The sequence below is a fragment of the Suricata suricatta genome, chromosome X, assembly GCF_006229205.1.
Source record: "Suricata suricatta isolate VVHF042 chromosome X, meerkat_22Aug2017_6uvM2_HiC, whole genome shotgun sequence".
Taxonomy (NCBI): domain Eukaryota; kingdom Metazoa; phylum Chordata; class Mammalia; order Carnivora; family Herpestidae; genus Suricata; species Suricata suricatta.
In genome coordinates, this window is record NC_043717.1 from 89,283,258 (window position 1) to 89,296,284 (window position 13,027).

Genomic DNA, 13,027 nt, shown 5'->3' on the forward strand with positions numbered 1-13,027 from the left:
AGAAGTGTCCGTTCATGTCTTCTGCCCATTTCTTCACTGGATTATTTGTTTTGTGAGTGTGAAGTTTGGTGAGTTCCTTGTACATTTTCGATATTAGCCCTTTATCTGATATGTCATTTGCAACTATCTCTTCCCATTCTGTTGGTTTCCCGTTTTGAAGAAAAAAAAAATGGGAGGCATCATAATCGCAGCCTTTAGTCTCCACTACAAAGCTGTAATCATCAAAACAGTATGGTATTGGCACAAAAACAGACACATAGACCAATGGAATAGAATAGATAACCCAGAACTGGACCCACAAATATATGGTCAATTAATCTTTGACAAAGTAGGAAAGAGTATCCAAACGAAAAAAGACAGCTTCTTCAGCAGGTGGTGCTTGGAGAACTGGACAGCAACATGCAGAGGAATGAAACTAGACTACTTCCTTACACCATAGACAAAAATAAATTCAAAATGGATGAAGGACCTAAATGTGAGACAGGAAACCATCAAAACCCTAGAGGAAAAAGCAGGAAACAACCTCCTTGACCTCAACTGCAGCAATTTTCTAGTCAACACATCCCCAAAGGCAAGGGAATCAAGGGCAGAAATGGACTATTGGGACCTCATCAAGATAAAAAGCTTTTGCACTGCAAAGGTAACTGCTATTTTCTTTTTTACTGGAGTCAGATAGATGCTGCAGAAACAGATAGCCTCTCCCCCAACTCCAGCACTGTTGCATTGTCATGATTAACTCTAGATCAATTCTTGCTATTCAGATATGTTCTCCTTTTCCTCTCTCTCTCTCTTTCTTAAATCTCTCCCCACCTCTGGGCTAGTAATCCTGCTTATAGGTTTGATTAAACAGACATATTTATTCCATTCTCTTGATGCATGTTCTACACCTCCTTATTTACCTTCCTTTCTCCCTTTCTGAAATAGTCAGACTATATAGTTTCTCTGGGTAATATTATCTTCATTTTTTTCTTCTCGTCCTCTGCCATGTTCTCCTTTTTCTCTCTCTGGATTAAGCCTTTTAGTCTCTCTGCCTGGTCCATGTTCAACTTATCTTTCTCCTCACTCCTGTCATTTCTCTCTTTGTATTTTTTGGTTCTTGGTGCAATGGTAAATGGGATAATTTCCTCATTTCTCTTTCTGTTGCTTCATTATTGGTATATAAAAATGCAACTGATGTCTGTACATCAATTTTGTACCCTGTGACTTTGCTGTACTCATGGATCAGTTCTAGAAGGCTTCTGGTGGAGTCGATTGGGTTTTCCATGTAGAGTATCATGCCATCTGAGCAAAGTGAAAGTTTGACCTCCTCTTTGCCAATTCTTATGCCTTTTATTTTCCTTTTGTTGTCTGATAATGCTAGGACTTCCAACACTATGTTGAACAACAGTGGTGAAAGTGGACATCCCTGTCGTGTTCCTGTCAAAGATCAACATCCATTCACAATAAAAACTCTCAACAAAGTAAGATTAGAGAGAAAATACCTGAATATAATAAAGGTGATAGATAAAAACCCAATCATAGTCATTGGTGAAAATATGAGAAGTTTTCTTCTATAATTAAAAACAAGGAAAAAATATCTACTCCTACCACCTTTATTTAACATAGTACTGGAAGTCCTAGCCACAGCAATGTGAAGAGAAAAAGAAATAAGAAGCATCCACATTGATAAAGATGTTAAACTTTCACTATTTGCAGACAACATGACACTATATATGGAAAAGCTGAAAAATGTCACCAAAAAACTACTAGAAGTAATAAATGTATTCAGTAAAGTTATAGGATACAAAATTAATGTACAGAAATCAGTAGCATTACTATACATTAATTATGAAGATGAAGTAACAAAGAAAAATTAAGAAAATAGCACCATTTATAATTGCCTCAAAAAATACAACTAGGAATAAACTTAACTAAAAGGTTAGTACTTGTACTCTGAAAAATGGTGCTGAAAAAACATTGAAGAAAGATATTGAAAATGACAAAAACAAATAAAAAATAGTCCATTCTCATAGACGGGAAGAAATATTATTGTTAAAATGTCCATATTACCCCCAAAAATCTACAGATTCACTGTAATCCTTATCAAAATACCAATAGTATATATCACAGAGCTAGAAAAAATAATCCTAAAATACCCCAGAAAAAACTCAAATAACCAAAGCAATCAAGAAAAACAAAGCTGCAGGTATCAAAATTCCAGACTTTAAGATAAACTACAAAGTTGTAATGATTAGTACATTATGGTACTGGCATAAAAGTAGACCTATAGTTCAATGGAACAGAATAGAAAACGCATAAATAACCCCACACCAATATTATAAATTAATCTATGACAAAGGAGGCAAGACTATGTAATGGGAGAAATTACCTTCAATAAATGGTGCTGCAAAAAAATTGACAGCTACATGCAAAATAATGAAGCTGGACCATTTTCTAATATTATACACAAGAATAAACTCAAAATGGATTCAAGACATAAATATGAGATCTGAAATCTTAAAAATCCTTGAAGAAGACACAGGCAGTAATTTCTGACACTGGCCATAGAAACATTTTTCTATATATGTCTTTTAAGGCAAGAGAAACAACAGAAAAATAAGCTACCATGACTACATCAAAACAAAAACCTCTACACAGCAAAGGAAACCAACAACCAAACAAGAAGACAACCTAATCAAACGAAGAAAATATTTGCAAAAGATATATCCAAAAAAGGTTAAAAACTTATACAGCTTATATTAAGAACTTATGCAATTCAACTTAAAACAAACAGAAATCTGTATATCTTCTTAGGAAAATATCTATTAATGTTTTTCCCCATTTTTTAGTTGGATTATTCATTTGGGTGTTTTGAGTTTTACAAGTTCTTTATAGATTTTGGATACTAACCTTTTATCAGATATGTCATTTGCAAATATCTCCTCCCATTCCATAGGTTGCTTTTTAGTTTTGTTGATTGTTCCTTTCACTGTACAGAAGCTTTTTATTTTGATGAAGTCCCAATAGTTCATTTTTGCTTTCATTTCAATTGCCTCAGGGGACATATCAAGTAAGAAGCTGCTAAGGGCAATGTCAAATAAGTTATGGTCTATTTTTTTCTCCAGGATTTTAATGGTTTCTTGTCTCATATTTAATCCGTTTTGAATTTAATTTTGTGTATGGTGTAAGAAAGTGGTCCAGTTTCATTCTTTTGCATGATACTGCTTAGTTTAAGATGTTCAACATCACTCATCATCAGGGAGACACAAATCAAAACTAAGGAAAATTTAAGAGGGCAGAAAAGAAACAGGACCTAATACTTGCCTTGTCCCTTGAACACAGATAATTATTAAATCACTCTGAGCACCCAGGAAAGTGATCTGAGGACTGAGAGAACAAACTGCACAACTAAAGGGAGAAAAGGAGCCACACTATGGAAGGTAGGAGGTGCAAAGATGTGATTTGGGGGAAGAAAGATTTGAGGGTGCAGTGGAGGAGAGGGAGCCCTGGTCATGAGGAGAGGAGAGAGAGAATGAGAAAGAGAGAGAAAGCAAGAAAGCAACATGCAGGGAATTGTACAAGAAAAATATTTCCCCAAAACCATTGACTGGAAAAATGAGAGGGGCTGATAATCTCAAGTTTTTACAAGCAGTGGAGCTGAAAATCTTAAATTTTAGCATTTCACACCATTGTGGGTCTGCAGAGGAGGGCAGAGTCCTGGGAGTGCACCACATACTCTGAGAATCTGCTGAGTCACACTGGGAGAGACAGTTCCTGTTCTTGGAGTCCATTTGGGAGAGGAAACACTCCCTCTGTGGGGACAAAAGGGCCTGTGAGCAACATTGAGCTGCCTCTTTCAATATTGTATGAGCAGAGAAACCTGCTGAGGGCAGCTAAACTGGATCCTGGCTTTTCGCTATACTTTATCATAAAATCCAAGCCTCTGCACAGTTGTGCGACTGCTTTTCTGGGACAAGCTGTTATCAGCCACAGCACAACACAAGCCTCCTCCAGAAGATCAGCAAGGGTCCATGTTATACCAGATCCCTAAAATTTGGACTTTTGAAACCCATCTGTATGTCCGAGTTAAAACACAGGAACACTGTGCTGCTGGGTAGGCAGATGACTCAGAAACAGGGAGGGTGAAGGCTGGGATCTGATAGAATCCTGAGACACAAGAAGGGAGATTGCTCTTCAGAGAGAACTTCCTGAACAAGTAGCAGGCAAAGTCCCCTTTCTGGGGAAAAGAGTGGGCCAATGACATTTTTCCCATCAGCACAGACAGGCAGACTTCACAGAGTGGCACAGCACACAGAGTGGAAGCCTGAGATGCTTACACCAAGCCCCACACTTCTACTCTGCAGGTGCCTTTCTTAATAGGGCAAGTATTATTGAAAGCCAGAGAAGTAGTAGGTCCCTCCTCCAGAAGACCAGCACAAATCTCCTTCAGGCACCAGTCTACTGATCATAGACTGCTGCAAAGCTTCAACTCTAGTGGAAGTAGGACCAGACACAGGCTTTTCTAAAACACAAAAGACAGATTAGACAAAATGCCAAGAGAGAGGAATTTATCCCAAAAGAAAGAAAAGAAGAGTTCATGGCCAGAAAGCTAATAAAAATAGATATAAGTAATATACTTGAACCAGAATTTCAAACAACAGTCATAATGAAGCTTCCTGGGCTTGAGAAAAGCATAGAAGGAAACAGAGACCCTTACTGCAGTGGTAAAAGACCTAAAAACTAGTCAAGCCAAAATAGGAAATGCTATAATTAAGATGCAAAACCAGCTGGATGTAATGACCACAGGGACAGAAGAAGAAGAGGAACAAAAAAAAAAGATATACAAAATAAAATTATGGAAAATAATGAAGCTGAAAAGAAGAAGGAGAGAAAAATATCAGATCATAAATGTAGCATTAGGGAACTCAGTGACTCCATAAAGTGTAATAACATTTGTATCTAAAGAATCCCAGAAGAAGAGAGGGAGAAAGGGGCAGAAGGCTTATTTGAGCAAATTATATCTGAAAACCTCCCTAATCTGGAGAAGGAAACAGACATTTGATCCAGGAGAGGCACAGAGAACTTGTATCAAATCCAACAAAACCTAGCTGTAACCAAGACATATTATAATAAAATTTGCAAAACACAGAGATTAGGAAAGAATCCTGAAAGCAACAACAGAAAATAAATCCCCAACGTACAAGGGAAGACAAACAGGTTATCAACAGATGTCTCCACAGAAACTTAGCAGGTCTGAAGGGAGTGACATGATGAATAGGGAAAATATGCAGTCAAAAATACTTTATACAGCAAGGATGTCATTCAGAATAGAAGGAGAGATAGTTTTCCAGACAAACAAAAACAAAGGAGTTCATGACCACTAAACAACCCTTGCAAGAAATAAAAAAGTGGGCTCTTTGAATGGGAAAGAAAGACCAAAATTGGCAAAGACTAGAACATTAATTTGAAAGGATACATACACCCTGTGGTTTATAGAAGCATTATCTACAATAGCCAAATACTGGAAACAGCCCAAGTATCCATTGACTGAAGAATGAATAAAGAAGATGCCGTGTATATGTGTATGTATACAGTAAAACTTCGGTTTGTGAACATAATTCGTTCTGGAAACATGCTTGTAATCCAAAGCACTTGTCTATTAAAGTGAATTTCAAGAACCATTGACTCAGTTGTGATCATGCGACATTTGACATCATGTAGTACAACTCGTATTGAAAGACCTTGCTTTTTTTTTTTATCAAGTTAAAATGTATTAGAAATGTTTGTATTGCAGAACACTCACAGAACAAATTGTTTGTAAAATCTTGGGTTGTGAGTAACTTGTTCTGTGAGTGTTCTGCAAGACGAGCAAACATTTCTAATACATTTTAACTTGATAAACGAGTGATGTCTTACAATATATATTTATATATATAAATGAAATCATATAAACATATGAAATCTTATGTAAATATATGAAATCTTGCCATTTAAAAACACATATATGGGGCTCCTGGGTGGCTCAGTAGGTTGAGCGTCCAACTTCAGCTCAGGTCATGATCTCAAGGTTCATGGGTTCGAGCCCTGCATAGGGCTCTGTGCTGACAGCTAGCTCAGAGCCTGGAGCCTGCTTCATATTCTGTATCTCCTTTTCTCTCTCACCCTCCCCTCCTCTCTCTCTCTCTCTCTCTCTCTCTCTCTCTCTCAAATATAAATAAAAACATTAAGAAATTAAAAAAATAAAAATACATAGATGGAGCTAGAGAGTATTATGATAAGCAAAATGAGTCAGTCAAGGATAAATACCATGATTTCACTCATATGTGGAATTTAAGGGAAAAAATGAGTGTAAGGGAAACAATAAAGAGAGGCAAACAAGAAAACATACTCTTAACTATAGAGAACAAACTGATGGTTACTAGAGGGGAGGTGAATGGGGAAAGGGATTAAATGATTAAATAGGTGATGGGGATTAAGGAGTGAATTTGTAATGAACATTGGGTGTTGCATGTACGTGTTGAAGCACTAAATTGTAAACCTAAAATTAATATTACACTGTAGGAATACAAACTGAATTTTAAATAGAAACTTAAAAGCAAGGAGATAATCTGATTTAAAAATTGGCAGAATCTCTGAATAGACATTTTTTCCAAATAAGACATACAGATGGCCAGCAGACACATGAAAAGATGCCAACATCACTAATCATGAGGGAAATACAAATAATAACCACAATGAAATATCACCTTACATCTATTAGAATTGCTAAACTTAAAAAGACAAGAGTAAAGTGTTGATGAGAATGTGGAGAAAATGGAATCCTGTGCACTGCTGACAGGAATGTAAATTGGTGCAGCTACTGTGGAAAACAGTATGAAGGTACCTCAACAAATTAAAACTAGAAATACCATGTGATCCAGTATTTTTACTATTGGTTACTTACTCCCCAAAAAAGAAAACACTAACTCACAAGTATATAAGCATCTCTATGTTTAACACAGCATTATTTATAATAGCCAAAATATGGACGCAACCACAGTGACTATCATAAGATAAATGGTTAAAGAAGAAGTAATATATATAATAGAATATTATGCAAGATGAGATTGTGCCATTTAAGATAATATGGATGACCCTAAAGGGTGTTATGCTAAAGGAAATAAGTCAGACTGAGAAAAGCAAATACCATATGAGTTCAGTCATAGATGGATTTTAAAAATGAATAAAGAAACAAAAAGTAGATTTCCTATTTATGAGTATATAGAATAAAATGATGGTTGCCAGAAGGGAAGAGGGTGGGATACTGGGAAAAATAGGTAATGGAGAATCGGAAGGACAAGCTTCCATTTAGGAATAAATAAGTCACAGGAATTAAAGGCACATTATAAAAAATATAGTCAATAATATTGTAATAACAATGCATAGGGATAGATGGTAGCTACACTTGTGGTAGACATAGCATAATATATAAATTTGTCAAATTACTAAGTTATGTTCCTCAAACTAATGTAATATTGTCAACTATACTCAAAAAATTTTAAGGTACTCTACCATTATATTATTATTATTATTATTATTATTTTATATTGCTATCAATCTTCCCCCTTAAGTCTGCTAATATTGCTTTATATATTTAGGTGATCCTATGTTGGGCGCATGAAGTTTTACAAATCTTATATACTCTTGTTGGTTTGACCCCTTTATCATTACATAATGCCTTTCTTTGTCTCTTATTACAGTCTTTGTTTTAAAGCTTATTTTGCGTGATGTAAATATTGTTACCCTAGCTTTCTTTATGATTTAATTAGCATAGTATTTTTTTTTCTGTCCGTTCACTTTCATTTTGTGAGTGCGTCTCTTGTAGGTGGCATATATGAAGGATTTTTTAATCCATTCAGCCACCCTATGCCTTTTGATTAGGGAATTCAGTTTATTTAGTTTATTTATGTTTAAATTAATTCCTGATAGATATATATTTATTGCTATTTTATTGATGTTTTTCTTGCTGAATTTGTATTCCTCTCTGTTCTTTTACTTTTTTGTGTGTGGTTTGATTGTTGTCTTTAATGTTATGTTTAAATTCCTTTCTCTTTTTGTTTTGTGTATTTACTCTAAGTTTTTTCTTTGTGGTTACTGTGAGGATCACATTTAACATCTTACGTGTATCACAATTTCGTTCAGGTTGATAGTAAGATAATTCTGCACACATTTTAATGCTTTATAATTTACTCTACCCCCCACATTTCATATTTTAATAACACATTTGATGTATCTTTATTCTATGTATCCACTATTTATTATATTATTAATTAATTTTCTTCATACTTGTTTTATAAGTGATTGATTCACTACTGTTATTTACCATTTCTGGTGAGTTTTTTACTTTTATATGTGTTCTTCTTATTAATTATTGCCTTTCTTAGTTTAGATAATTCCCTTAAATAGTTATTATATTGTTCCTTTAGCTTTTCCTTATCTGGAAAACTCTTAATCTTTCCATCGTTCTGAATGGTAATCTTGCTAAGTAGAGAATTTGGGGTTGGCAGGGAGTTTTCCTTTTAGGACTCAATATATCACGATACTCCCTCCTGACCTATAAAGTTTCTGCTGAAAAATATGATAGCCTCCTGGGGTTTTGTTGTACGTATGTTGCTTTTTAATTGCTGCTTTTAATATTTTAATTTAATTTTTTTTAATTTTAACTATAATGTGTCTCAGTGTGTTTCTCTTTGGGTTCATCTTATTTAAAACTCTTTGAGATTCCTGGACCTGGATATTTGTCTGCTTCCCAAGATTAGGGAAGTTTTCAGCCATTATTTCTTCAAATAATATTTTTGGCCCTTTCTCTTGTTTTTCTGAAATACCTATATACTTGATATTATATACTTGATGTTGTCTGAGAGGTTCCTCAAACTATTCTTACTTCTTTTAATTATTTTTTTCCTTTTGCTGCTTAATCTGGGTACTTTCCTTGGCTTTGTCTTTCTTTTGCTCATAGGTTTGTGTTTTTATTTTATGCTTTATGCTGTTTATTTTTCAGGTCAGTTATAACTTCTGGTTTGTACTTTTTAAAATATTTTCTCTGTTGAAATTCTTGCTGTGTTCATCTATTCTTCCCTCAAAATTGGTGAACACTTTTATTAGAATTACTTTGAATACTTAATCAAGTTGGATGCTCACTTCTATTTAATTAAGATCTTTTTCTAGGGATTTGCTTTGTTTATTTTGTTTGTGGTTGTTGTTTTTTTGTTTTTTGTTTTTTTTGGGGGGGTTTCTTTGTTTGTTTGTTTTGGTTTGGAACATATTCCTGTTTCCACCTTGTCTTTCTCTCTGTCTTTGTCTATATGTATTAGTTGAAGCAGCTAACTTCCCTAAGTCTTGTGAGTAGTCTTGTGGAGGAGCTACTCCATGTGGCCCAGAAACACAGCCTTCCCTGACCACCAGAGCCAGGCATTCTATGGGCATTCTTCACATGGGCTATATACCCATTGGCTGTGATACCATCACAAATGTTGTGGGGAGAAGTCAAGGCTCAAGGCACTTGCCTGGCCTTTTTTTTTTTTTTTTTTTTTTTTTTTTTTTTTTTTTTTATCTCTGACATTAGCAAGGAAAATGAGGCTTGGGACATTCACCCCTCCCAGTTGTGGCTCTATCTCTGTGCAGGTTTAGTAGGGCTCAGGTGTCTACCTAGCCTTGTTGTGGCTTGAGTTCTTCATGGATTGGGTGGGTTGTGGGTGTTCATACAGTCTAGTTACTGCAGGGGGAAGGCAGAGCCCACCATTCTGGAATGGTGATAAAGGGCACCAAATGGCACTTGTTGGCTCAATAACCATCAAGTTAAGATGAGAATGCAAAAATGGTATCTGCCTGTGCTTTTTTCTCTGGATACACTGAAGGTTCCTGCCTCTCCAGCAACCATTTTCAAACTAGTGAGTGGTTCTCCCTTGCTTATGGTCTATTCACTTTTCAGTCTGTTTATTTTCTGTTGGGCTTCAGTGTGAGTAGGTTTGGACAAGAACCATTTAAGGCCAGAATCTTGATTCTCCATAGTTTCATAGTTCTCCTGGTCTTAATCTTCATTGTTTTTCAAAAGAAGATGTTTTTGTGGCTCATCTTTCCTATGCCACACTCCAGAGTCAGGGTGCTTGATGTAAGACACAATACCTTTACCCCTTGAGGAGATGTTCTGTATTTATTTTTATCCTATCCCATTTGTGGGGTCCTGAACAAGGCCATGTCTTTGTCTCTTTTACCCTTTTCAATGTTTTTCGTTGTGGAAATGCTGTTCATCTAATTATTAGGTCTTTTTCAGAAGAAAACTATCCCATATGTAGCTATAAAACTGTTGTTCCATGGGAAAAGGTGAGTTCAGGGTTTTCTTATGTTGCCATCTTGAGCCTTCTCCAAAGTTATCTGATTCTGATAAAGCCAAACTAACAACAAAACTTGTGCTCTGAGCACAAGTAGCCTGGTAGCCTCTCCCTCTGCAGCTATGAAAATAGTACCAATAACTTTTCATCTTCCTCAGATGAGAAAAAATCAGCACCAGCACACCTTTAGGTACAATACTGGGTTACACATCTTAAATGAAGAACTGTATGCATACCTGATAATATATGTGCCCTTTGCTTAGTATAGAAGAAATATTAAAAAAATACAAAATCACTTTTCTGTTTATAAATAATAGGTAAAATCTCTTCCATTTTCTATACATGATAAATCAATCTCTGTAACACAAAATCATACATTTAGATTCAAATCTTTAAACTCTGAGTAGTTTATTATTTGTAATAATCTTTCTAAGTTCAGTTCCACTAATTTTTATAAGTTTTATGCAGCAGAATTGAACTCTATATACATTCCATAAAGCAGTATTTTGTGCAAAGCTATGTTTTTTGGAAGGGTTTTATGACAACTACAGTAAAAAACAGAAATAAATAATAATCAATGGAGTAAATATATAGTAGATGGCTTCATATAGCCCCTGAACTTAGCTTACTTAAAGATTTTAGGGCAACAGATACATAATTCTGAAAGGGCTTATACGACTTGCCTGACTCACACCAGAAACTATTTTTACAGGTTTTAAGTTCTGAAAAAACTAAGCATTTTCAGGTTTTTCCTCAGGAAAATGATTATAACAAAGTTGTATAGAAAGGTCTTAGAATGCACAGCTCTGAAGATGGAAAGGCAAAAAAATCTATTCATGCAGAAACAAAATTGAATATTATACCTGATCCACATATATATGTGTGAACATGGGTAAATGTAATGGATGAGAGACCTAATAAGAAATGTTGCCCATGAGAATAAATCACCTTCTTACTTTAAAAAAATGTTTATATATTTATTTTTGAAAGAGGACGAGAGAATTCCAAGCAGGCTCTGCACTGCCAGTGCAGAACCTGATGTGGGGCTTGATGTTGTGAACCCTGAAGTCATGACCTGAGCTAAAATCAAGAGTCAGATACTTAATTGACTGAGCCACCCAGGCACCTCAATAAGTTCTCTTCTTAGCTTCTTTAGTAAGTGTTACCCAAATTCTGCACTAAAGGAGAGACTGATTGCAGATGTTGGCCATTTTCTATTAAATATGTAACAGCTCAGTGTATGTATTCATAAACATACAGACTCACATCCCTATGTGTTTGGATATGAGTATACATGTATTATACTTTTACATATTTTATGTAAATATGCATGTTTATATAAATATGGGTGTATATTATACTTTTAAATATACATATGTATGTTTTTTATAAATACACATATATTTAGGGCACTTGAGTGTCTCAGTCATTAAGCATCTGACTTTGGCTCAGGTCATGATCTCATGGTTTGTGAAGAGCTGCTAGGGGAAGAGATGTGTGCCTTGACCTAAGATCAGCCACCTGCAGGGCTGGACAGTGTTATCACTCCCAGCTCAAGGCCGGAGACAGCTTGGCTGGACTTTCTTATCGGCTCCTCAGAAGCTGTGCTAAAAACTGCGGCCTCTGGTTTTTTTTCTTTACCCTAGCCCCTGCAAGTGACCCTGTTTCTTAGCAACTGACCTGTGCTTTCTGATCTTTATAAGATGCTTGTGTTTTCTTAATAAACTGAGGCTTGATCAGAAACTTTGTCTTGCCTCCATTCTCTGTGCCCCCTGCCCCCCAATTCTCACTCCCTCTCTCAGGACCTGCGTTGACTGACCTGTGGGCCAGGTCAATGGTTCATGAATTCAAGTCTCATGTTGGATGAGCTCTAGCCCGGCTTCGAGTGAGCTCAAGCCTCACTTCAGGTGAGCTTATGCCCTACTTTGAGTGAGCATGAACCTTGTTTTGGGTGAGCCTCACTTATCTCTCTTTTTTGTTTTCTCCCTCTCTCTTTCTCTCTCTGCGTCCCTCCTGGGATTCTTTCTGCTTCTCAGTTGCAGCCCCCCCCATATACATATATTTGTATACATATACAAAATATACAACTATAACAACATTGCTATCACAGCTATAACTTTAACTCTATCTATCTATCTATCTATCTATCTATCTATCTATCTATCTATCATCATCTATCTATCTACAACACCATAAAGAAAGAGAACTTGTCACACTTCTGAACTGGAGCTGATAAAATAATCACACCCAAATCTCAATGTTTCTCTTTGTAGTTGTGCTGAGTTTAGTCTTTAAGTTATCTTCACTACATTTATATTTCTCTAATTACTTCTGTTCCTGCTTTTTAACTTTGTATACCTTTGAACTTCAATCAAGTTAAATTTCTACCACAGCAAATATCCTCACTAATGCCTTACGCCAAAATGATTTTTATAAAATATTTCTAAAAATTCCTTTCAAGTTGTAGTGCGAAGGAGTATTACAGATCTCCCTATTTAAAGTGAGACTTTAAAAATTATTTCTTTTTTTTTAATATTTTATTGCCAAATTGTTTTCCATACAACACCCAGTGCTCTTCCCCTCAAGTGCCCTCATCATCACCCCCACCTTTCTTCCCCCCTCCCCCCTCCCCCCCAACCCTCAGTTCATTCTCAGCATTTAATTGTCTCTCAAGTTCC